At 35.7% G+C, this 27,886-nt stretch overlaps 1 protein-coding gene across 1 annotated transcript in view; it reads left to right on the top strand.

Annotated features, from left to right (window-relative positions):
- LOC133656448 (DNA ligase 1-like) overlaps positions 1 to 27,886 on the top strand; it is a 41,767-nt gene that overhangs the window by 288 nt on the left and 13,593 nt on the right. The gene's annotated exons all lie outside the window — the stretch shown is intronic.

Genomic DNA, 27,886 nt, shown 5'->3' on the forward strand with positions numbered 1-27,886 from the left:
GGGGGGGCGTGAAAAAAATTATGTCCCTAAGGGGGCGTTTAAAAAAACAACAACATTAAAATCAGGGAGGGGCGTGAAAAATATTCTTTCCCTAAGGGAGGGGGGGGGCTAAAAAAATAAACACTAACTTCAGGGCGGTCGTACAAAAAATTATGTCCCTAAGGGGGCGATAAAAAAACAACAACAACAACAACAATAACATCAGGGGGTGGGCGTGAAAAAATTATGACCCTAAGGGGGCGTTAAAAAAAACAACAACATTAACATCAGGGGGGCGTGAAAAAAATTATGTCCCTAAGGGGGCGATTAAAAAAACAACAACATTAACATCAGGGGGGGCGTGAAAAATATTCTTTCCCTAAGGGGGGGGCTGGGGGGGGGGCTAGAAAAAAAAAACCCACTAACTTCAGGGCGGTCGTAAAAAAAATTCTGTCCCTAAGGGGCGATAAAAAAAACAACAACATTAAAATCAGGGGGGCGTGAAAAAAATTATGTCCCTAAGGGGGCGATAAAAAAACAACAACAATAACAGCAGTGGGGGCGTGAAAAACTTCTGTCCCTAGGGGGGCGATAAAAAAACCAACAACATTAACATCAGGGTGGGGGCGTGAATTAAAAAAATTGCTACTCAAATAGCGGGGCAGGCACCTTGGGAAGGTGTGGGGGGCGGGGGGGCATATGTATAGGGGGGCGTGAGAGGCAATACCTTAATCACTGTTTGGAATTTGCTCACAGTTAAAGTTTTCTATGGGACGTAACGTTTTTTACGCCCCCCCACGCTAAAGTGAACCTTCATTTTTTTATCTGTATGCGTCAAGATGTAAACAAAACATTAACTTACAATAGAATAGAATAGAAAGTACTTTATTGATCCCTGGGGGAAATTCAGGGGGGGCGTGAAAAAAATGATGTCCTTAAGGGGGGATTAAAAAAAATATATATATATACTATATATGTACTTCAGGGGGCGTGAAAAAAAATATGTCCCTAAGGGGGGGGCTAAAAAAAAAAAACTAAAAAAAAAACATTAACTTCAGGGGGGACATGAAAAAAATGATGTCCCTAAGGGGATTCAAAAAAACTAAACATAACTTCAAGGGGGGGCGTGAAAAAATTATGTATCTAAGGTAGGGATAAAAAAACAAAACATTAACTTCAGGGGTGTGTGTGAAAAAACTCTGTCCCTAAGGGAGGGCATACAAAAACTAAACATTAACTCTAGGGGGGGCGTGAAAAAAAATGATGTCCCTATTCACTAAAATTTTAGCATTAAAAAAATAGCATGATGACATTAGCATGCTAACATGGGCAAAGTTAGCAACCTTGCAAGATGTCGACATGTATCCAAATCAATGATATTTAGGTTTAAAAGTAAAAAAGTAGCTACATTTCTTGTATAAAACTTTGACATGCTAACATGCTAACATGGGAAAAGTTAGCAACCTTGCAAGATGTCGACATGTATCAAAAGCCATGTTTTTTTGGGGGTGATATTTTACTTGTTTTACACCACACAGACCTAAAAGCAGACACCAGGGAGGCGCTCGCTAAGAGAAAAGGTGAAACATGGCTGGGGCCAAACTGGAGCCAGTGGTTGCCGCGGGCAGTCCACCCCCCCCCCCCCGGGGGCCCCCCTCCCATGTGGGGGCCTCCTTTTACTCCGCAGACCCCCCCCCCCCCCCCCCCCCACCCTCAGGCGAAGTGTAACAGAGGACGGCGTTTGAGGAGCCGCTGACAACACGCCAACGTTTGAGCCCGGCCGGCGCGGAGACGGATGGCGTTGGAAATTTGGCGAAGTGGTGGGCGTGGCCTAGTGGAGGACAAAGGGTGTGGTGTTGGCTAAATAATGAAGTATCATGTCAGCCATTACACAGAAAGGTTTAATTAACTGATTCATCAACATTCATGACAGAGTGAAGACCATCAGGCTGATTATAAATAGTCGCCAGATTATAACCCCCCCCCCCCCCCCCCCCTCCCGCCTCGGAGACGGGTAAATGAGGTGTTCACGCCATGATTCATGGCGCCAATCAGACGCTTGTGTTCAATATTTCACTCTGAACGCCGTCCTTCTCAAAGCGCCTTAGCATTGATGGCGGCGTGGTGGGGGGGGGGGGGGGGGGGGATAATGGCGCCGTGTTTTCCTTCGTTGAAACACCGACGTAATGCGCGCCGTTAGGGGGAGGGGCTTGATTGATTGATTGATTGAGGCATTTATTAGTAGATTGCACAGTACAGTACATATTCCGTACAATTGACCACTAAATGGTAACACCCAATACGTTTATCAACTTGTTTAAGTCGGGGTCCACTTCATGGTTTTAGGAGCAGTGGAGCATGTTCGGCAGTGCACACACACAGAGTACTTACAAGCAGACACAGTGTGCAGACAGAAAAGGAGAACGGACGCATTTGGTGTAAAAAGTAAAGATAAAGGTGAAGTTATAACACTCAGGAAGAGGTGCTTTAACACATGGCTAGCTAGCTAGTGGCTAACTTCCATCCACAGTGTTTTAGCTACTTCTAAATCCCTAATCCTGGTCTCCATGGCGACAAATAAAGGTTCTTACAAGTACCATTACCACTGGAGGCTGTTTGGAACCTGTCACAGTTACATTTTCCTAGGGCAGAGGTCCCCAAATTTTTTTTAATTTTTTTAAATTATTTTTATTTTTTTGTAATTATTATTATTATTTTTTTTTATTATTATTTTTTTTTAAATTTCTTGTGCGGCCCGGTACCGGTCCGCGGACCGATTGGTACCGGGCCGCACAAGAAATAAAAAAAATAAATTAAATTAATTTTTTTTTTTTTTTTTTTTTTTTTTAGTAAATCAACATAAAAAACACAATGTATAGATTATACATCAATATAAATCAATACAGTCTGCAGGATACAGTCCGTAAGCACACATGATTGTATTTCTTTATGAAAAAACAAAAAAAAAAAAAAAAATTAAGCGTTGACGCGTCCGCAGCTACAAAAAGGTTGGGGACCTAGGGGAGATAATTTTTTCACGCCCCCCCCGCCCCCCAAAGTGAAACTTCATTTTTGTATCTGTATATGTCAAGATGTAAACAAAACATTAACTTCAGAGGGGAGGGGGGCGTGAAAAAAAAAAAGTCCTTAAGGGGGGTTGAAAAAAATAAATAAAAATGTACTTCAGGGGGGGCGTGAAAAAAAAAAGATGTCCCTAAGGGGGGATTATAAAACAACAACATTAGCTTACGGGGGGTCCTTGCAAAAAATTCATTCATAAAAAAAATAAAATATTTGCCTGAGAAGCTGGACAGGACAAAAAATAAATAAAATAAATGTAATTTCATTTTTTTAAAATAGCTACGGGCAACGACGTTGGACACTTTTTAGCGTCCGCACGCACTTTCTACTGACATTGCTTCATCTCGCTCTCTAAATAATGTTTTTGTGTAACATTATTTTGTATGAGAAGAACTTATTCGCTTTCAGTTTGAGATTTTACACACAAAAAAAACAGTAACTAATAATAATAAAAAAATAAATAAACAAATAAACAAAACAACAATGCTGCCCCCAACAAGTAAAATAAATAGTAAAAAAAAAAAAAAAAAAAAACTAGAACAGCGTAATAGCTAGAACTAGCACACATTTATCTAAAAAAAAACTTCTTTTTTTTTTAAAAAGTAGAGGTTTTTAAGTCTTTTATAAAAGCCTCCACAGTCTGTGGTGTCCTCAGGTGGTCAGGGAGAGCGTTCGCACGTACCGTCTACTGAAATTGCTTCATCTCGCTCTCTAAATAATGTTTTTGTGTAACATATTTTTTTATGAGAGGAACTTATGCGCTTTTAGTTTGAGATTAAAAAAAACAACAAAAAAACAGTAAGTAATAATAATAATAATAATAATAATAATAATAACAATAATAGATTGTATTTGCAAAAGCACTTTACATTGAGCAAACAACCTCAAAGTGCTGCAGTGCATTTAAAAAAACAAAAAAAATAAACAAAACAACAATGCTAAATAGCTGCCCCCAACAAGTAAAATAAATAGTAAAAAAAAAAAAAAAACTAGAACAGCCTAATATTTAGAACTAGCACACATATATATATATATATATATATATATAAAAAAAAGCCTTTTTTTTTTTTAAAAAAGAAGGGTTTTTTAAGTCTTTTTTAAAAGCCTCCACAGTCTGTGGTGTCCTCAGGTGGTCAGGGAGAGCGTTCGCACGCACCTTCTACTGAAATTGCTTCATCTCGCTCTCTAAATAATGTTTTTGTGTAACATAATTTTTTATGAGAAGAACTTATGCGCTTTTAGTTTGAGATTTAAAAAAACAAAAAAAAAACAGTAAATAATAATAATAATAACAATAATAGGTTGTATTTGCAAAAGCACTTTACATTGAGCAAACAACCTCAAAGTGCTACAGTGTAAAATAAATAGTAAAAAAAAACATTAAAACTAGAACAGCCTAACAGCTAGAACAAGCACACATATACCTAAAACTTTTTTTTTAATTAAAAAAAAAAAAAGGTTTTTAAGTCTTTTTTAAAAGCCTCCACAGTCTGTGGTGTCCTCAAGTGGTCAGGGAGAGCGTTCGCACGCACCTTCTACTGAAATTGCTTCATCTCGCACTCTAAATAATGTTTTTGTGTAACATAATTTTTTATGAGAAGAACTTATGCGCTTTTAGTTTGAGATTAAAAAAAAACGAAAAAAAACAGTAAGTAATAATAATAATAATAATAATAATAATAATAATAATAATAATAACAATAATAGATTGTATTTGCAAAAGCACTTTACATTGAGCAAACAACCTCAAAGTGCTGCAGTGCATTTAAAAAAACAAAAAAAACAAAAAAAAACAACAATGCTAGAACCACAAATAGCTGCCCCCAACAAGTAAAATAAATAGTAAAAAAAAAACTAAAAAAAAAAATAGAACAGCCTAATAGCTAGAACTAGCACACATATTTCTTTTTTTTAAAAAGAAGGGGTTTTGAAGTCTTTTATAAAAGCCTCCACAGTCTGTGGTGTCCTCAGGTGGTCAGGGAGAACATTCGCACGCACCTTCTACTGAAATTGCTTCATCTCGCTCTCTAAATATTGTTTTTGTGTAACATAATTTTTTTATGAGAAGAACTTATGCGCTTTTAGTTTGAGATTTAAAAACAAAAACAAAAAAACAGTAAGTAATAATAATAATAATAATAATAATAATAATAATAATAATAATAATAATAATAACAATAATAGATTGTATTTGCAAAAGCACTTTACATTGAGCAAACAACCTCAAAGTGCTGCAGTGCATTTTAAAAAAAATAAAAAAATAAACAAAACAACAATGCTAGAACCACAAATAGCTGCCCCCAACAAGTAAAATAAATAGTAAAAAAAAACAAAAAAAAACAAACTAGAACAGCCTAATAGCTAGAACTAGCACACATATATCTAAAAAAAAAAAAAAATTTTTTTTTTTTTTTAAAAAGAAGGGGTTTTTAAGTCTTTTTTAAAAGCCTTCACAGTCTGTGGTGTCCTCAGGTGGTCAGGGAGAGCGTTCGCACGCACCTTCTACTGAAATTGCTTCATCTCGCTCTCTAAATAATGTTTTTTTTAAAAATAATTTTTTATGAGAAGAACTTATGCACTTTTAGTTTGAGATTTAAAAAAACCCCAAAAAAACAGTAAGTAATAATAATAATAATAATAATAAAAAAAAAATAAAAAATAAATAATAATAATAATAATAATAAAAATAATAGATTGTATTTGCAAAAGCACTTTACAGTGAGCAAACAACCTCAAAGTGCTGCAGTGCATTTAAAAAAACAAAAAAACAAAAACAAAACAACAATGCTAGAACCACAAATAGCTGCCCACAACAAGTAAAATGAATAGTAAAAAACCCCCCAAAAAACCCAAACTAGAACAGCCTAATAGCAAGAACTAGCACACATATATCTAAAAAAAAAAGCTTTTTTTTTTTTAAAAAAGAAGGGGTTTTTAAGTCTTTTTTAAAAGCCTCCACAGTCTGTGGTGTCCTCAGGTGGTCAGGGAGAGCGTTCGCACGCACCTTCTACTGAAATTGCTTCATCTCGCTCTCTAAATAATGTTTTTGTGTAACATTATTTTTTATGAGAAGAACTTATGCGCTTTTAGTTTGAGATTTAAAAACAAAAACAAAAAAACAGTAAGTAATAATAATAATAATAATAACAATAATAGATTGTATTTGCAAAAGCACTTTACATTGAGCAAACAACCTCAAAGTGCTGCAGTGCATTTAAAAAAACAAAACAAAACAACAATGCTAGAACCACAAATAGCTGCCCCCAACAAGTAAAATAAATAGTAAAAAAAAAAATTAAAACTAGAACAGCCTAACAGCTAGAACAAGCACACATATACCTAAAACTTTTTTTAAATTTTTTTTTTAAAGAAGGGTTTTTAAGCCTTTTTTAAAAGCCTTCACAGTCTGTGGTGCCCTCAGGGGGTCAGGGAGAGACTGAAAGCCCGGTCTCCCATAGTTCGGAGCTTTGTCCACGGAGGTTGGAGGAGGTTATCCATGTAAAAGTGACGTAGCGTACGACAGGAAGTATTGGACGGCGGTGGAGCGTGAACATCCAGTTGTCACACGGGGACGGCGCCGCCATTAACGGGCGCCATCGCATCTTCCGCGGTGAATAATGCAGTCCTGCTAATTGGCCGGGGTTAATAATTGATGGGTCGGACGGATAAAGAACAGACCGGCGCCTTGTTAGAGAACCTGGACTCTCACGGCTCCGCCTCCTTATTGATGACACGTACGCGACCGCAGGGGAGGGAGAGGCCAATAAAAAGAGGAGGACAAATCCATAGGGCGACGCCCACCTGCAAGGTTGCGGCGCCTTCACAAACGGAGCGGCTGAATGCAAATGAGGGCAGATTCCCTTCCTGGAAAGCACAGCTGGATCCAAAGTGGAGCCGTTTATCTCCACGCCAGTGACAGGAAGCAAAGCTGCCGGCTGATTGGGGGGGAGGGAAAGTGGGCGTGGCCCGAGGGAAAAAATAGATTTGACTGTAAAGCTGATTTATCCGCCACTCTCGAGGTGTCCGCTTTCCGCACGGGACGCATAAACACAGCGAGCCCATAAAGGAATCTTCCGGAGTTGTCGGGTCAACACCTCCACAGCGGGAAAGTAAAGGATCAATACGTCCATTCGGAAGATTCCTGACCAGCGCAAAGCTCATAAGCTCAACAAAATGGAGGGAAAAACCATAACAATGGTACTTTCAAGATGGCGGCGAGTGTCTGAATGAGTTAAGGTTAGGGTTAGGGTTAGGTTTGGGGTTAGGGTCAGGGTTAGGGTTAGCGTTAGAGGTTAGGGGTAGGGTTAGGGTTAGGGTTAGGGTAATGTTAATGTTAGCATGCTAACTTTAGCAGGCTAACAATTAGCATGTGTCACATACCAAGTTGTATGACTCTAAGGTGTATGGCTGCGGCATTAGAGAAAAAGGTGTATAATTAGCTGAAAACGTTATCATGCTAACTTTAGCATGCTAACTTTAGCATGCTAACAATTAGCATGTGTCACATACCAAGTTATATGACTCTAAGGTGTGTGGCTGCGGCATTAGAGAAAAAGATGTATAATTAGCTGAAAACGTTAGCATGCTAACTTTAGCATGCTAACAATTAGCATGTGTCACATACCAAGTTATATGACTCTAAGGTGTATGGTTGCGGCATTAGAGAAAAAGGTGTATAATTAGCTGAAAACGTTAGCATGCTATTTTTAGCATGCTAACAATTAGCATGTGTCACATACCAAGTTGTATGACTCTAAGGTGTATGGCTGCGGCACTAGAGAAAAAGGTGTATAATTAGCTGAAAACGTTAGCATGCTAACTTTAGCATGCTAACAATTAGCATGTGTCACATACCAAGTTATATGACTCTAAGGTGTATGGCTGCGGCACCAGAGAAAAAGATGTATAATTAGCTGAAAACGTTAGCATGCTAACTTTAGCATGCTAACAATTAGCATGTGTCACATACCAAGTTATATGACTGTAAGGTGTATGGCTGCGGAACTACGGAAAAAAAGTGCATAGTTAGCTGAAAATGTTTGCATGTTAATGTTAGCATGCTAACTTTAGCATGCTAACAATTAGCATGTGCCACATACCAAATTATTTGACTCTAAGGTGTATGGCTGCGGAACTAGAGAAAAAAAAGTGCATAATTAGCTGAAAATGTTTGCCAGTTAATGTTAGCATGCTAAATTTAGCATGTTAACAATTAGCATGTGTCACATACCAAATTATATGACTCTAAGGTGTATGGCTGCGGAACTAGAGAAAAAAAGTGCATAATTAGCTGAAAACGTTTGCATGTTAATGTCAGCATGCTAACTTTAGCATGCTAACCATTAGCATGTGTCACATACCAAGTTGTATGACTGTAAGGTGTATGGCTGCGGAACTACAGAAAAAAAGTGCATAATTAGCTGAAAATGTTTGCATGTTAATGTTAGCATACTAACTTTAGCATGCTAACAAATAGCATGTGTCACATACCAAGTTGTATGACTCTAAGGTGTATGGCTGCGGAACTAGAGAAAAAGGTGTATAATTAGCTGAAAACGTTTGCATGTTAATGTAAACATGCTAAATTTAGCATGCTAGCAATTAGCATGTGTCATATACCAAGTTATATGACTCTAAGGTGTATGGCTGCGGAACTACAGAAAAAAAGTGCATAATTAGCTGAAAACGTTTGCATGTTAATGTTAGCATGCTAACTTTAGCATGCTAAATTTAACATGCTAACAATTAGCATGTGTCACATAGCAAGTCATATGACTCTAAGGTGTATGGCTGCGGAACTAGAGAAAAAAAAGTGCATAATTAGCTAAAAACGTTTGCATGTTAATGTTAGCATGCTAACTTTAGCATGTTAACAATTAGCATGTGTCACATACCAAGTTATATGACTCTAAAGTGTATGGCTGCGGAATTACACAAAAAAGTGTATAATTAGCTGAAAATGTTTGCATGTTTATGTTAGCATGCTAACTTTAGCACGTTTGAAATTGCCATGTAATATCGCTAATGCTAATTGCTCGCGCACAAATGGGATTTGCCATGTAAATTAGCACGGGGCTGGGGTGTGTGTTTAAATGCATTGCTGAAAGAGAAACCATTTCATTGTTTGATATAAGAGGCCAAAAATGACAGCGTGCTAGCTTTAGCATGTTTGAAAATGCCATGTAATATCGCTAATGCTAATTGCTCGCGCACATATGGGATTTGCCATGTAAATTAGCACGGGGCTGGGGTGTGTGTTTAAATGCATTGCTGAAAGAGAAACCATTTTTATTGTTTGATATAAGAGGCCAAAAATGACAGCGTGCTAACTTTAGCATGTTTGAAAATGCCATGTAATACCGCTAATGCTAATTGCTCGCGCGCATATGGGATTTGCCATGTAAATTAGCACGGGGCTGGGGTGTGTGTTTAAATGCATTGCTGAAAGAGAAACCATTTTTATTGTTTTATATAAGAGGCCAAAAATGACAGCGTGCTAACTTTAGCATGTTTGAAATTGCCATGTAATATCGCTAATGCTAATTGCTCGCGTACATATGGGATTTGCCATGTAAATTAGCACGGGGCTGGGGTGTGTGTTTAAATGCATTGCTGAAAGAGAAACCATTTCATCGTCTTATATAAGAGGCCAAAAATGACAGCGTGCTAACTTCAGCATGTTTGAAAATGCCATGTAATATCGCTAATGCTAATTGCTCGCGCACAAATGGGATTTGCCATGTAAATTAGCACGGGGCTGGGGTGTGTGTTTAAATGCATTGCTGAAAGAGAAACCATTTAATTGTTTTATATAAATGAACCGTGAAAATATAATGTATACGTAAAGGTGTGTATATATATACTGTATATGTGTGTGTGTGCAGTTCTGTAAACATTTTAGTTTTTACAGTGTGTTACTGTAAATGGAAAAACGTCAACACAGTTTGTTTGTTTTTTACGGTAAAAATCTTCCAGCTCATTTCACAGAATACAATAAATGATACAATTCTTGCGATTGAGCGGCCATTTTTTTTTTTTACTGTATGATCCACAGTAATTTTTACAGTCTATTACTGTAAACTAAAAACGGCAGCGCTGTCAGTTTTACGGTAAAATTCTAACAACTGAGCAGCCGGTTTGTTTTCAGTAAAATCCAAGATCGTTGTTTTTACTGTAAATTAAAAACCATACCACTGTTATTTTTTACAGTAAAATTCTGGCAACTGAGCTGCCAGCTTTTATAATAAAATCTACGGTCATTTTTACAGTGCATTACTGTAAATTTTAAACAATACCACTGTTATTTTTTTACGGTAAAATTCTGGCGACTGAGCTGCCAGCTTATATAATAAAATCTAGGTTCATTTTTACAGTGCATTACTGTAAATTAAAAACCAAACCATTGCTATTTTTACGGTAAAATTCTGGCAACTGAGCTGCCAGCTTTTATAATAAAATCTAGGGTAATTTTTACAGTGCATTACTGTAAATTAAACACCATACCACTGTTATTTTTTACGGTAAAATTCTGGCGACTGAGCTGCCAGCTTTTATAATAAAATCTAGGGTAATTTTTACAGTGCATTACTGTAAATTAAAAACCATACCATTGTCATTTTTACGGTAAAATTCTGGCGACTGAGCTGACAGATTTTATAATAAAATCTACGTTTTTTTTTACAGTGCATTACTGTACTTTATTTTTATGATACAATTTTGGCGACACAGCGGCCAGTTTTTTTTTTTTACTGTAAAATATACACAGTGTATTACTGTAAATAAAAAACAGTACCGCTGTCAGTTTTACGGTAAAATTGTAACAACTGAGTGGCCAATTTGTGTTCAGTAAAATCCAAGATCGTTGTTTTTACTGTAAATTAAAAACCATACCAATGTTATTTTTTACGGTAAAATTCTGGCCACTGAGCTGCCAGCTTTTATAATAAAATCTAGGCTAATTTTTACAGTGCATTACTGTAAATTAAAAACCATACCATTGTCATTTTTACGGTAAAATTCTGGCAACTGAGCTGCCAGCTTTTATAAAAAAATCTACGGTCATTTTTACAGTGCATTACTGTACTTTATTTTTATGATACAATTTTGGCGACACAGCGGCCAGTTTTTTATTTTTTACTGTAAAATCTACACAGTGTATTACTGTAAATTAAAAACAGTACCGCTGTCAGTTTTACTGTAAAATTGTAACAACTGAGCGGTCAATTTGTGTTCAGTAAAATCCAAGATCGTTGTTTTTACTGTAAATTAAAAACCAAACCACTGTTATTTTTTACGGTAAAATTCTGGCCACTGAGCTGCCAGCTTTTATAATAAAGTCTAGGTTCATTTTTACAGTGGATTACTGTAAATTAAAAACCAAAACATTGCTATATTTACGGTAAAATTCTGGCGACTGAGCTGCCAGCTTTTATAATAAAATCTAGGGTCTTTTTTACAGTGCATTACTGTACTTTATTTTTATGATACAATTTTGGCGACACAGCGGCCAGTTGTTTTTTTTTTACTGTAAAATCTACACAGTGTATTACTGTAAATTAAAAACAGTACCGCTGTCAGTTTTACGGAAAAATTGTACCAACTGAGCGGCAAATTTGTGTTCAGTAAAATCTAATATCGTTGTTTTTACTGTAAATTAAAAACCATACCACTGTTATTTTTTACGGTAAAATTCTGGCGACTGAGCTGCCAGCTTTTATAATAAAGTCTAGGGTCATTTTTACAGTGGATTACTGTAAATTAAAAACCATGCCATTGTTATTTTTACGGTAAAATTCTAACAACTGAGCGGCCAATTTGTGTTCAGTCAAATCTAAGATCGTAGTTTTTACAGTGCATTACTGTAAATTATAAACGACACCACTGTGTTATTTTTTTACGGTAAAATTCTGGCTACTGATGCCAGCTTTCATAATAAAATCTACGGTCATTTTTACCGTGCATTACGGTACTTTATTTTTATGATACAATTCAGGCCAGTTTTTTTTTTTTTTTACTGTAGAATCTGCACAGTGCATTACTGTAAATTAAAAACAGAACTACTGTTATTGTTGTGATAATTCACTGTCATTTTTACAATAACAATTCCAACAACTGAGCTGCCATTTTGTTTTCTGTAAAATCTACGATCGTTGTTCTTACAGTGCATTACTGTAAATTAAAAATGGTATCAGTGTTACTTTTACAGTAAAATTGTGGCTGTCAGTCTGCAGTCATAAAATCTGCGGGCTCTGAAGTGTGGACGACTTCCTTCACAAGCACTGGGACACAGTTACAGTTACAGTTACAGTTACAGTTACAGTAACAATCACTGCTTCAGATTAATGGAATTGCCGGGTGGCTTCCTCGCACTCGGCCGCCGCCGCATCAATCACTGCCAGCCTTCGCCGCCGTCCTCCATCTTGGCGGCGGTTTGAGCTGTTGCGCTCCATCTATCAATGAAGCGTCCGGGGTGGCAAACTCATTTTCTAGCAGCTTCCTCTCCTTTATCACGACATGGCAGCCATCTTTGCTCCAAATGAGCGGCGTGGGGGAAACAATAGGAGAGGCTGGTGGACTTTGCAGGTGACAGCCAGGACTGTGATGGATACTTCAGGGACCAGATAAAAGCCTGTTAAGGTTGCGTTCACACTCTGCTCTAATAATCAGGGCGTCAAACTGGTTTCCATTGAGGGCCCCTTCATGGTCATAGGATTTTTCTATTTTTCTGACGTCCACTGTCAAATTATGTAGATGTTGCTCAGTCGCCAGAATTGTACCCTAAAATGTATGGTTGTTGTTTTTTACAGTGTGTTACTGTAAATGGAAAAATGTCACCACAGTTGTTTTTTTCACGGTAAAAAACTCACAGAATTGTATCGTAAAAACAGTGAAACGTTTTCCCCCTGTTTACAGTAATATGCTGTAAAAACTTTGACCAAAATTTTTCTGTCAAATATATGGCCTTTTACAGTGTGTTACTGTAAATGGAAAAACGTCACCACAGTTGTTGTTTTTACGGTAAAAAACCGGCAGCTAAGTTTACAGAGTTTTATCGTAAAAACAGTGAAAATGATTCCCTCGTTTACAGTAATATGCTGTAAAAACTTTGACCAAAATTTTACTGTCAAATCTATTGTCATTTTTACAGTATGTTACTGTAAATGGAAAAACGTCAACACAGTTGATGTTTTTACGGTAAAAAACTGGCAGCTCAGTTCACAGAATTTTATCGTAAAAAAGTGAAACTTTTTCCCCCCATTTAAAGTAATATGCTGTAAAAACTTTGACCAAAATTTTACTGTCAAATCTATTGGTATTTTTACAGTGTGTTACTGTAAATGGAAACATGTCACCACAGTTGTTTTTTTCACGGTAAAAAACTCACAGAATTGTATCGTAAAAACAGTGAAACATTTCCCCCCGTTTACAGTAACATAATGTAAAAACTTTGACCAAAATTTTTCTGTCAAATATTTTGCCAATTTTACAGTGTGTTACTGTGAATGGAAAAACGTCACCACAGTTGTTGTTGTTTTTTTACGGTAAAAAAACTGGCAGCTAAGTTCACAGAATTGTGTCGTAAAAACAGTGAAACGTTTTCCCCCTGTTTACAGTAATATGCTGTAAAAACTTTGACCAAAATGTTTCTGTCAAATATATGGCCTTTTACAGTGTGTTACTGTAAATAGAAAAACGTCAACACAGTTGTTGTTTTTACGGTAAAAAATCGGCAGCTAAGTTCACAGAGTTTTATCGTAAAATCAGGGAAAAGTTTTCCCTCGTTTACAGTAATATGCTGTAAAAACTTTGACCAAAATTTTACTGTCAAATCTATTGTCATTTTTACAGTGTGTTACTGTAAATGGAAAAACGTCACCACAGTTGTTTTTTTTACGGTAAAAAACTGGCAGCTCAGTTCACAGAATTTTATCATAAAAAAGTGAAACTTTCCCCCCCCATTTACAGTAATATGCTGTAAAAACTTTGACCAAAATTTTTCTGTCAAATATATTGCCATTTTTACAGTGTTTTACTGTAAATGGAAAAACGTCAACAAAGTTGTTGTTTTTATGGTAAAAAACCGGCAGCTAAGTTCACAGAGTTTTATCGTAAAAACAGTGAAACGTTTTCCCCCCGCTTACAGTAATATGCTGTAAAAACTTTGACCAAAATGTTTCTGTCAAATATATTGCCTTTTACAGTGTGTTACTGTAAATGGAAAAACGTCAACACAGTTGTTGTTTTTACAGTAAAAAAAACAGCAGCTAAGTTCACAGAGTTTTATCGTAAAAACAGGGAAATTTTTCCCTTGTCTACAGTAATATGCTGTAAATACTTTGACCAAAATGTTTCTGTCAAATATATTGTCTTTTACAGTGTGTTACTGTAAATGGAAAAACGTCAACACAGTTGTTGTTTTTACGGTAAAAAAACGGCAGCTAATTTCACAGAGTTTTATCGTAAAAACAGGGGAAAGTTTTCCCTCGTTTACAGTAATATGCTGTAAACACTTTGACCAAAATGTTACTGTAAAATTTATTGTCATTTTTACAGTGTATTACAGTAAATGGAAAAACCTCACCACAGTTTTTTTTTGTACGGTAAAAAACTGGCAGCTCAGTTCACAGAATTGTATCGTAAAAAAGTGAAACTTTTCCCCCCCATTTACAGTAATATGCTGTAAAAACTTTGACCAAAATTTTTCTGTCAAATATATTGCCATTTTTACAGTGTGTTACTGTAAATTGAAAAACGTCAACACAGTTGTTGTTTTTACGGTAAAGAACTGGCAGCTCAGTTCACAGAATTTTATCGTAAAAACAGTGAAACGTTTTTCCCCCATTTACAGTAATATGCTGTAAAAACTTGGACCAAAATTTTACTGTAAAATGTATTGTCGTTTTTACAGTGTATTACTGTAAATGGAAAAACGTCACCAGTTATTTTTAACGGTAAAAAAAAACTAGCAGCTCAGTTCACAGAATTTTATCGTAAAAACAGTGAAACTTTTTCCGCCATTTACAGTAATATTCTGCAACAACTTTTACCAAATTTACCATAAAATCTATTGTCATTTTTACAGTTTATTATTGTGAATGAAAAAACGGCACCACAGTTTTTTTTAACAGTAAAATGTTACTGTAAAAAAAATCAGTGGTACTTTTTCCGACCATTCACAATAATATGCTGTAAAAACTTTGCCCAAATTTTACCGTAAAATCTACTGTCATTTCACAGCATATTACTGTAAATGGAAAAACGGCGCTACAGATTTGTTATAATGGTAAAATTGTACCATAAAGAAAAACTTTTTTCTCATTTACATTAACTTTTACCAAATGTTACCGTAAAATCTATGATCATTTTTACAGCATAGTAAATGGAAAAACGGCACCATAGTTTTGACGGTAAAAAAAAATGGAAGCTCAATTGCCAGAATTTTACTGTAAAAAAAACAGTGGTACTAATTTCCCATTTACAGTAATAAGCTGTGAAAACTGTTTTTCAATTTTAACCTAAAATCTATTGTCAATTTTACAGCATATTACTGTAAATGGAAACCAAGTACCACTGTTTTATGGTAAAGTTCCGACAAATGAGCTGGCAGGATTTTTTTTACAGTAAAATTTTCGGTTGTGGTTTTTACATTGTATTACTGTAAGTGGAAAAACGACACTACAGTTTTTTTTAATAACGGTAAAACTTTACCACAAACGTGATACGTGGTACTTTTTTCTCCTTTAATCTATTGACATTTTTACAGCATATTACTGTGAATGAGAGAAAAAAAACTGTTTTACGGTAAAATTCCGACAACTAAGCTGCCATTTTTACTGTAAAATCAATAGTGGGTTTTTTTTTTTTACAGTGTATTACTGTAAATTTAAAAAACGTCACCATAGTTTTTTTTTAACTATAACAAACTGGCAGCTCAGTTGCCATAATTTTACTGTGAAAAAAGCAGTCATACTTATTTTTCCATATACAGTTTTATGCTGTAAAAACTTTGACCAAATTTTACCATAAAATGTATTGTAATTTTTACAGCGTGTGAAAATTATCATAGATTTTACGGTAAAATTTGGTCAAAGTTAATGTAAATGAGAAAAAAGTACCACTGTATCTTTATAGTACAATTTTACCGTTATAACAAATCTGTAGCGCAGTTTTTTTAACTGTAAAAAACTGACAGCTAAGTTGCCAAAATTTTACTGTAGAAAATCTGTGGTGCTTTGTTCCCATTTACAGTAATATGCTGTAAAAACTTTTACCAAATGTTATTGTAAAATCTATGATAATTTTTACAGTGTAAAACTGTAAAGTTGAAAGCCATTGTTCCATAGCAAATTTATGACAGCTAAATTGACAGTTTTTGGTTTTTTACTGTACTTTTTTTGGTTTATTTTTACAGTGTTTTACTGTAAATGGAAAAAAGTACCACAGTTATTTCCCCATTTACTACTTAAATATGCTTTAAAAACGTTTACTAAATTTGACCATCATTTCCCAGTAAATGTAAACCACTGTTTTATGCTGACATGACGACAACCGAGCTGCCAATTTGTATTTATTTTATTAACCGTAAAATCTACATTTGTGGTTTATTAACCGGACACGTTTTTTTTACGGTAAAAAAATGACAGTTCAGTTGCCAGTTTTTTTATTTTGTATTCACATATACAGTAAAAACTGTAAAAATGTGTACCAAATGTTACCGTAAAATCGACTGCCATTTTTACAGCGTACACTTTTATGTATAACTCGCTTTGAAATCACAAAATCAAGCAAATATTGAAGTTTTTGGAAAAAATAATTTCATTAAAAAAATGTTAGGAATGTTCGGTAGTATTTGTTGCATTATTAGTTCATATTAACGACTAAAAGATTTGCAACAACTTGCTTTTTTTTTTTTCAAAGTATAAAGCAAGAAAAAAATAGTGTACTTAATAAAATGATCAGATGTGGGCCTCGAGTTTGACGCCTGTGTGCGAGATGGAAATAATTTGTTGTCATGGGTTAGGGTTAGGGTTAGGGGTTTAGGGTTGGTTAGGGTTAGGGGGTTAGGGTTAGGGTTAGGGTTAGGGGGTTAGGGTTAGAGTTAGGGTTAGGGTTAGGGTTGGGGTTGGGGTTGGGGTTAGGGTTAGGGTTAGGGTTAGGGTTAGGATTACAGTTAGGGTTAGGGTTAGGATTAGGATTAGGATTAGGATTAGGGTTAGGGTTAGGGTTAGGCAAAAAGGCTTAGGGTTAGGGTTAGGGTTAGGTTAGGGGTTAGGGGTTAGGGTTGGTTAGGGTTAGGGTTAGGGTTAGGTTTGGGGTTAGGGTTAGGGTTGGGGTTGGGGTTAGGTTTGGGGTTAGGGTAAGGGTAAGGGTTAGGATTAGGGATAGGGTTAGGGTTAGGGTTGGGGTTGGGGTTGGGGTTAGGATTAGAGTTAGGGTTAGGGTTAGGGTTAGGATTAGGATTAGGGTTAGGGTTAGGCATAAAGAAAAAGAGTTGTTTAGGGTTAAGGCTAGGGTTGGGGGTGGGGTTAGGGTTAGGATTAGGGTTAGGGTTAGTGTTGGGGTTGGAGTTGGGGTTAGGGTTAGGATTAGAGTTAGGGTTAGGGTTAGGGTTAGGATTAGGATTAGGGTTAGGGTTAGGCATAAAGAAAAATAGTTGGTTAGGGTTAGGGCTAGGGTTGGGGGTGGGGTTAGGGTTATGGTTTGGATTAGGTTTAGGGTTAGGGTTGGGGTTGGGGTTAGTGTTAGGGTTAGGGTTAGGGTTAGGGTTAGGTTTAGAGTTGGGTTTGGGGTTGGGGTTAGGGTAAGGGTTACGGTTAGTGTTAGGGTTAGGGTTAGGGTTAGGGTTAGGGTTAGGGTTAGGGTTAGAGTTAGGGTTAGGGTTAGGGGGTTAGGGTTAGGGTTAGGGTTAGACACACGCCAATCCATCCGTGTTTATAGAAGAGCCGCACGCACACACACACATATTCCTGTATTTGTTACCTTCTTGAGACCTCTGAAAAATGCCTACCTCTTTAGGACCAGCCTTTCTAGATATATAAAGAAGTGTATTTACAATATTAATAATATATACATACTATGCAAACATAAAAAAGGTTAGCTTTTAGTTTGTTTTTGTTTTTTACATTTTTGGTTTGTAATTGTTTTTTTAATCTTCATTATTTACTTTAAGTTAATTATAATAATAATAGATTTTATTTTTTAAAGCACTTTACATTGAACAAATACTTTCATAGTGCTACAGTGCATTTAAAACAACAAAAACAACAAAAAAACAAAGCTAGAACAACAAATAGCTGCCCCCAATGAGTGAAATAAATAGTAACTTTAACTAAAAACTAGAACAGCCTAATAGCTAGTACTAACACACACAAATATATCAAAATCATTTTTTAAAAAGAAGGGTTTTTAAGCCTTATTTAAAAGCATTCACAGTCTGCTGTTCCCTCAGGTGGTCAGGGAGAGCGTTCCACAGACTGGGAGCGGCGGAGCAGAAAGCCCGGTCTCCAATGGTTCCGAGCTTTGTCCTCAGAGGTTGGAGGAGGCTAGCCTGTCCTTTGGGTTGTAATTGTTTTTTTAAATCTTCATTATTTACTTCAAGTTATGACAGTATGTCTCTACTTACATATTTTTTTCATTTTTTTCATAAATTTTGGCCACAGGGGGCACATTTCAATGTCTTACACACACTTGTTATTTCCTATGTTGACCAGAGGGGGAGCACTTTTAAAAGCGACACACAGTCAGTGTGAAAAATGCCTCCTTTTTGGGACCACCCTCATTTTGATAGATGTCACCACAAATGAGACATTGTCTATTAGATGCAATGTTATTGATTTATGTCATCACTTGTTCACACCTCCTCATAGGGAAGATACTTTTCCTTCTTCGTGTCTCAAGAAGGCTAGAAATACAAGCACACACACACACACACACACACACACACATTCTTGTATTTATTACCTTTTTGAGACAAAACCCTACCTCCTTAGGACCAGCCTTTCTAGATATATAAAGATGTGTATTTACAACATTAATAATATATACATACTATGCAAATATAAAAATGCTTGTTGTGAAAAATGAGTTGGAATTTTACAAGAAAAAGAAAACAATTCCACAAGAAAAACGTGAGATTTTGGCAGTATTATAATAAAAGTCGTCATTTTACTCAACGCAAGTCAAAATTTTACAAGAAAAACTGAACATTTGTGCAATATTTTGATAAAAGTTGGAATTTTACTCAATAACAGTCGCAATTTTACAAGAAAAGCTTAAATTTGGGCAAGTTTGTGAAAAGGGTCGTCATTTTACTCGACAAAATTCACAATTGTATACGAAAAATTTAGAATTTTGGCATGATTATAATAATAATCGGCGATTTACTTGGCAAAATGATGCTCCTTTGCACCTGTCAATGTTTACTTTTGTATGCACACTAAATCAACCAACAAAATCCTGACTTTGGTGCAATGTTCACGGACTCCAGTATTTGGCTCTCTATTGGATGCAATGGGACCATGATTTATGTACTCACTTGTTCACTGGGTCCTCATATGGAAGATACCTTTCTATGTTGATGTCTCAAGAAGGGTAGAAATACAAGAACACACCCACACACACACACACACATTATTGTATTTATTACCTTTTTGAGACAAATGCCTACCTCTTTAGGACCACCCTTTCAAAATATATAAAGATGCGTATTTACAACATTAATAATATATACATACTATGCAAATATAAAAATGCTTGTTGTGAAAAATGAGTTGGAATTTTACAAGAAAAAGGTCACAATTTCAGAAGAAAAACGTGGAATTTTGGCAGTATTATAATAAAAGTCGTCATTTTACTCAACGCAAGTCAAAATTTTACAAGAAAAACTGAACATTTGCGCAATATTTTGATAAAAGTTGGAATTTTACTCAATAACAGTCGCAATTTTACAAGAAAAGCTTAAATTTGGGCAATTTTGTGAAAAGGGTCGTCATTTTACTCGACAATTTGTATAAGAAAAATTTAGAATTTTGGCATAATTATAATAATAATCGGCGATTTACTTGGCAAAATGATGACAAAAAGTCATAATTTTACTCAAAAAATGTCCCTATTTTACAAGAACAACAAAACAATTGGCAATATTGTGATACAAGTCAGCGTTTTAGATGACAATGTCCCCTTTCAGCATTAAAAAGTAATCATTTTGAATAGGGAAGTCCTTCTTTAGCTGCCGTCCTGTTTTGTCATATATTGCTGCCTTTGCACCTGTCAATGTTTACTTTTGTATGCACATTAAATCAACCAACAAAATCCTGACTTTGGAGCAATGTTCACGGACTCTAGTATTTGGCTCTCTATTGGATGCAACGGGACCATGATTTATGTACTCACTTGTTCACCGGGTCCTCATATGGAAGATAGTTTTCCATGTTGATGTCTCAAGAAGGGTAGAAATACAAGAACACACACACACACACACACACACACACACACACACACACACACACACACACACACACACACACACACACACACACACACACACACACATTCTTGTATTTATTACCTTTTTGAGACAAATGCCTACCTCTTTAGGACCACCCTTTCTAGATATATAAATAAGTGTATTTACAACATTAATAATATATACATACTATACAAATATAAAAAAGCTTGTTGTGAAAAATGAGTTGGAATTTTACAAGAAAAAGGTCACAATTTCAGAAGAAAAACGTGGAATTTTGGCAGTATTATAATAAAAGTCGTCATTTTACTCAACGCAACTCAAAATTTTACAAGAAAAACTGAACATTTGCGCAATATTTTGATAAAAGTTGGAATTTTACTCAATAACCGTCGCAATTTTACAAGAAAAGCTTAAATTTGGGCAATTTTGTGAAAAGGGTCGTCATTTTACTCGACAAAAGTCACAATTGTATAAGTAAAATGTAGAATTTTGGCATAATTATAATAATAATCGGCGATTTACTTGGCAAAATGATGCTCCTTTGCACCTGTCAATGTTTACTTTTGTATGCACACTAAATCAACCAACAAAAGCCTGACTTTGGAGCAATGTTCACGGACTCTAGTATTTGGCTCTCTACTGGATGCAACGGGACCATGATTTATGTACTCACTTGTTCACCGGGTCCTCATATGGAAGATACTTTTCCATGTTGATGTCTCAAGAAGGGTAGAGATACAAGAACACACACTACACACACACACAGATTCTTGTATTTATTACCTTTTTGAGACAAATGCCTACCTCTTTAGGACCAGCCTTTCTAGATATATAAAGATGTGTATTTACAACATTAATAATATATACATACTATGCAAATATAAAAATGCTTGTTGTGAAAAATGAGTTGGAATTTTACAAGAAAAAGGTCACAATTTCAGAAGAAAAACGTGGAATTTTGGCAGTATTATAATAAAAGTCGTCATTTTACTCAATGCAAGTCAAAATTTACTAGAAAAACTGAACATTTGCGCAATATTTTGATAAAAGTTGGATTTTTACTCAATAACAGTCGCAATTTTACAAGAAAAGCTTAAATGTGGGCAATTTTGTGAAAAGGGTCGTCATTTTACTCGACAAAAGTCACAATTGTATACGAAAAATGTAGAATTTTGGCATAATTATAATAATAATCGGCGATTTACTTGGCAAAATGATGCTCCTTTGCACCTGTCAATGTTTACTTTTGTATGCACACTAAATCAACCAACAAAATCCTGACTTTGGAGCAATGTTCACAGACTCTAGTATTTGGCTCTCTATTGGATGCAATGGGACCATGATTTATGTACTCACTTGTTCACCGGGTCCTCATATGGAAGATAGTTTTCCTTGTTGATGTCTCAAGAAGGGTAGAAATACAAGAACTCACACTACACACACACACAGATTCTTGTATTTATTACCTTTTTGAGACAAATGCCTACCTCTTTAGGACCAGCCTTTCTAGATATATAAATAAGTGTATTTACAACATTAATAATATATACATACTATGCAAATATAAAAATGCTTGTTGTGAAAAATGAGTTGGAATTTTACAAGAAAAAGAAAACAATTTCAGAAGAAAATTGTGGAATTTTGGCAGTATTATAATAAAAGTCGTCATTTTACTCAACGCAACTCAAAATTTTACAAGAAAAACTGCACATTTGCGCAATATTTTGATAAAAGTTGGAATTTTACGCAATAACAGTCGCAATTTTACAAGAAAAGCTTAAATTTGGGCAATTTTGTGAAAAGGGTCGTCAATTTACTCGACAATTGTATAAGAAAAATTTAGAATTTTGGCATTATTATAATAATAATCGGCGATTTACTTGGCAAAATGATGACAAAAAGTTATGATTTCACTCAAAAAATGTCCCTATTTTACAAGAACAACAAAACAATTGGCAATATTGTGTATCAAGTCAGCGTTTTAGATGACAAATGTCCTCATGTTGCATTAAAAAGTAATCATTTTGAATAGGGAAGTCCTTCTTTAGCTGCCGTCTTGTTTTATCATATATTGCTGCCTTTGCACCTGTCAATGTTTACTTTTGTATGCCCATTAAATCAACCAACAAAATCCTGACTTTGGAGCAATGTTCACGGACTCTAGTATTTGTCCCTCTATTAGATGCAACGGGACCATGATTTATGTCCTCACTTGTTCACCGGGTCCTCATATGGAAGATACCTTTCCATGTTGATGTCTCAAGAAAGGTAGAAATACAAGAACACACACACACACACACACACACACACACACACACACACACACACACACACACACACACACACACACACACATTCTTGTATGTATTACCTTTTTGAGACAAATGCCTACCTCTTTAGGACCACCCTTTCTAGATATATAAAGATGTGTATTTACAACATTAATAATATATACATACTATGCAAATATAAAAAAAGGTAAGCTTTTAGGGTAGAAATACAAGAACACACACACACTATAAAGGCTTATTGAGGTCGGGCCCGCGGTGCCGCCTGGCGTCCGTGACTCTGCTTGGTGGACTGACGGCGGCCAAGAATACGGCGAGTGGTGTTATCGCCACACGGGCGGCTGCAGGAAGCAAACATGGCGACGGTGCCAACGTCCGTGCCTGCGAGCGTGCGGCGGGGAAACAATTCCGTGTTTGGAAGGCACTAAAACAACACGGGGGAAAACTTCAGTGAACATTGTTTATTTTTTTATTTTTTTTGCAAGTGAAGACCGACGCAGGAATAAAAATTAAAAAAATCTAACTTTTTTGGGGGGGGGGACTTAAAAACTGGAAAGGAAAATGGAAAAGGCCCGAGGACGTCCTTGTTTTTGCCACAGAATAAATAAAAAAAAGCGAGCTGTTCTGTGAAATCCTTGGAGGGTTTTTAACGTGCATGAATGAGAAAAAGAGGAAACATCCTCAAAATTGTCCATCCAAGTATCTAACTATCCACTTTTCTGCATCTTTATTTATAAAGTTCAACATTTACAAGCAAACAAGAATTATGATAAACATCTTGAACCCTTTTTATTCGTTTAATTCAAACAAAGATTGTTTATGTATTTAATATACTGGAACTGAACTGAACTAAAAGAAGTACAACAACAGCACAATACAGCACCAGGGGGTTGTTAATTCCATAAAGTCATTATAGTATAATATACAGTATATATGTAGATACTGTATATGTAGTAATGTGTATATTATACGCCAGGGGTCAGCAACCTTTTTGAAAGCAAGAGCTACTTCTTGGGTAGTGATTAATGCGAAGGGCTACCAGTTTGATACACACTTCCATAAATTGCCAGAAATAGCCAATTTTGCTCAATTTACCTTTAACTCTATGTTATTATTAATAATTAATGATATTCACACTTAATTGAATGGTTCAAAAGAGGAGAAAACACGAAAAAAAATGACAATTCCATTTTGAAACATAGTTTATCTTCAATTTCGACTCTTTAAAATTCAAAATTCAACCGAAAAAAAAGAAGCGAAAAGCTAGCTAATTTGAATGTTTTTGAAAAAATTAAAAAAAGAATTTATGGAATATCATTAGTAATTTTTCCTGATTAAGATTAATTTTAGAATTTTGGTGACATGTTTTAAATAGGTTAAAATCCAATCTGCACTTTGTTAGAATATATAACAAATTGGACCAAGCTATATTTCTAACAAAGACAAGTCATTATTTCTTCTAGATTTTCCAGAACAAAATTTTTAAAAGAAATTCAAAAGACTTTGAAATAAGATTCAAATTTGATTCTACAGATTTGCTAGATTGCCAGAATAATTTTTTTTAAATTTTAATCATAATAAGTTTGAAGAAATATTTCACAAATATTCTTCGTTGAAATAACAGAAGCTAAAATGAAGAATTAAATTAAAATGTATTTATTATTCTTTACAATAAAAAAATGAATTTACTTGAACATTGATTTAAATTGTCAGGAAAGAAGAGGAAGGAATTTAAAAGGTAAAAAGGTATATGTGTTTAAAAATCCTAAAATCATTTTTAAGGTTGTATTTTTTCTCTAAACATTTTTTTCTGAAAGTTATAAGAAGCAAAGTAAAAAAAAATAATGAATTTATTTAAACAAGTGAAGACCAAGTCTTTAAAATATTTTCTTGGATTTTCAAATTCTATTTGAGTTTTGTCTCTCTTAGAATTAAAAATGTCGGGCAAAGCGAGACCAGCTTGCTAGTAAATAAATACAATTCAAAAAATAGAGGCAGCTCACTGGTAAGTGCTGCTATTTGAGCTATTTTTAGAACAGGCCAGCGGGCTACTCATCTGGTCCTTACGGGCTACCTGGTGCCCGCGGGCACCGCGTTGGTGACCCCTGTTATAGGCTCACCCAAGTTCTGTAAATAGTTGAAATTTGGAGCACAACATCATAGTTTTCACAGCTTTTTGGTTGCTAGAGGTAGAGGACGTTTTAAAGTCAAGTTCTAACTCTTGTTTGAAGGCACACAAAAAAACGGGTCGGGTATTGAGAAACTTACATTTATGAATATAAAACTTAGCCAATAGTATAATGAGGTTGCAGAGGTAAAAATAATTTTCAAAATGTTTTCTGTGTAAATCCAATAGCACAACTTTAAGACTAAGAACAAACTTGTCATAAATATTGTCCAACATAGATTAAACGTCGTCAAAAAGCATGTTGTTTTAATGTTGTGTTTGTGTTGTTAATTGATTGATTGAGACTTTTATTAGTAGGTTGCACAGTGAAGTACATATTCCGTACAATTGACCACTAAATGGTAACACCCGAATAAGTTTTTCAACTTGTTTAAGTCGGGGTCCACTTAAATTGATTCATGATACAGATATATATACTATCATATATACTATCATCATAATACAGTCATCACACAAGATAATCACATTGAATTATTTACATTATTTACAATCAGGGGTGTGGAGGGAGGGGGGGATATGGACATCAAGTAGTGGACATAGAGAGAGAGGAGAGAGAGAGAGAGAGAGAGAAGGAGAGAGAGAGAGAGAGAGAGAGAGAGAGAGAGAGAGAGAGAGAGAGAGAGAGAGAGAGAGAGAGAGAGAGAGAGAGAGATCAGAAGGCATAAGAAAAAGTATCTGCATTTGATTGTTTACATTTGATTACTAGCAATCCGGGGAGGGTGTTAGTTTAGGGTTGTAGCTGCCTGGAGGTGAACTTTTATTGCGGTTTTTGAAGGAGGATAGAGATGCCCTTTCTTTTATACCTGTTGGGAGCGCATTCCACATTGATGTGGCATAGAAAGAGAATGAGTTAAGACCTTTGTTAGTTCGGAATCTGGGTTTAACGTGGTTAGTGGAGCTCCCCCTGGTGTTGTGGTTATGGTGGTCATTTACGTTAAGGAAGTAGTTTGACATGTACTTCGGTATCAGGGAGGTGTAGCGGATTTTATAGACTAGGCTCAGTGCAAGTTGTTTAACTCTGTCCTCCACCTTGAGCCAGCCCACTTTAGAGAAGTGGGTAGGAGTGAGGTGGGATTTGGGGTGGAGGTCTAGAAGTAACCTGACTAGCTTGTTCTGAGATGTTTGGAGTCTAGATTTGAGGGTTTTGGAGGTGCTAGGGTACCAGGAGGTGCATGCGTAATGGAAAAAGAGTTTGAACGAGAGGTTCCCGCCAGAATCCTCAAGGTGCTTTTGTTGACCAGAGAGGAGATTCTGTAGAGAAATCTCGTTCGTTGGTTAACCTTTCTGATTACCTTGGTTGCCATTTTATCACAGGAAAGGTTAGCCTCTAGAATGGAACCTAGGTAGGTGACCTCATCTTTCCTGGTGATAACACTGTCACCTACTTTTATGGTGAAGTGATTGACTCTCTTAAGTTTGATGTGGGACCCAAACAGGATGGATTCTGTTTTACCCAAGTGGATGGATAGCTTGTTGTCAGCGAGCCAGGTGCAAGTTCTACACAGTTCAGCACTGAGGATTTATTTTCTCCACCTGTGACTTGTCCTTGTCTGATACCAGCAGGGCAGAGTCATCCGCAAACAAAAACAATTCACAGTCACATGCCGATGACATGTCGTTTATGTATATTAGGAACAGTAAAGGTCCCAATATACTGCCTTGGGGGACTCCACAGCTCACCGAGAGGGGGGGGGACACGGTGCCGTTCACCTCTACCACCTGCTCCCTCCCCTCCAAGTAAGACTGCATCCAGCTCCAAGAGGTTTTGTTAAATCCGATTGCTCTGAGCTTATCCAACAGTATAGCGTGGTTAACGGTGTCAAAGGCCTTCTGAAGGTCCAGCATGACCATGCCGCAGTATTTGCCCGCGTCCACCTCATGTTTGATGTGGTCGCTCACATAGAATATTTGTAGGAAAAATGACCATAATTCAATTGTCGAATCAACGTCAGAACCCAACATTAATCAAAGGTCGACATAAAGCATGTTGTTTCAAAATTATATTTGAGTTGTAGAATATTGGTTGGGAAAATGACCACAATTCAATGGTCAAATCAACGTCAGAACTTAACATTGATTAAAAGTTGTCATAAAGCATGTTGTTTCAATGTTATTTGTGTTGTAGAGTATTGGTTGGAAAAATGACCACATTTCAAAGGTTAAATCAACGTCAGAACCCAACATTGATTAAATGTCATCAAAAAGCATGTTGTTCCAAAGTTGTATTTATGTTGTAAAATATTGGTTGGGAAAATGACCAAAATTCAATGGTAAAATCAATGTCAGAACCAAACATTAATTAAAAGTTGTCAAAAAGCATGTTGTTTCAACGTTGTAATTATGTTGTAGAATATCAGTTGGGAAAAAGACCAAAATTCAATGGTTAAATCAACGTCAGAACCCATTATTGATTTAAACGTTGTCAAAAAGCATGTTGTTTCAACGTTGTAATTTGTTGTAGAATATCAGTGGGAAAAAGACCAAAATTCCATGGTTAAATCAACGTCAGAACCCAACATTGATTAAACGTCGTCAAAAGCATGTTGTTTCAACGTTGTATTTGTGTTGTAGAATATTGGTTTTGAAAAATGACCACATTAAATGACCACATTTAAATGGTCAAATCAACATCATAACCCGACATTGATTAAACGTTGTCAAAAAGCATGTTGTTTCAACGTTGTATTTGTGTTGTAGAATATTGGTTAAAAAAATGACCACATTTCAATGGTTAAATCAATGTCAGAACCTAACATTGATTAAACGTCATCAAAAGCATGTTGTTTCAACGTTGTATTTGTGTTGTAGAATATTGGTTGGTAAAATGACCAAAATTCAATGGTCAAATCAACGTCAGAACTTAACATTGATTAAACATTGTCA

Source organism: Entelurus aequoreus, linkage group LG08 (genome assembly GCF_033978785.1).
Source record: "Entelurus aequoreus isolate RoL-2023_Sb linkage group LG08, RoL_Eaeq_v1.1, whole genome shotgun sequence".
In the NCBI taxonomy this organism is placed as follows: Eukaryota; Metazoa; Chordata; class Actinopteri; order Syngnathiformes; family Syngnathidae; genus Entelurus; species Entelurus aequoreus.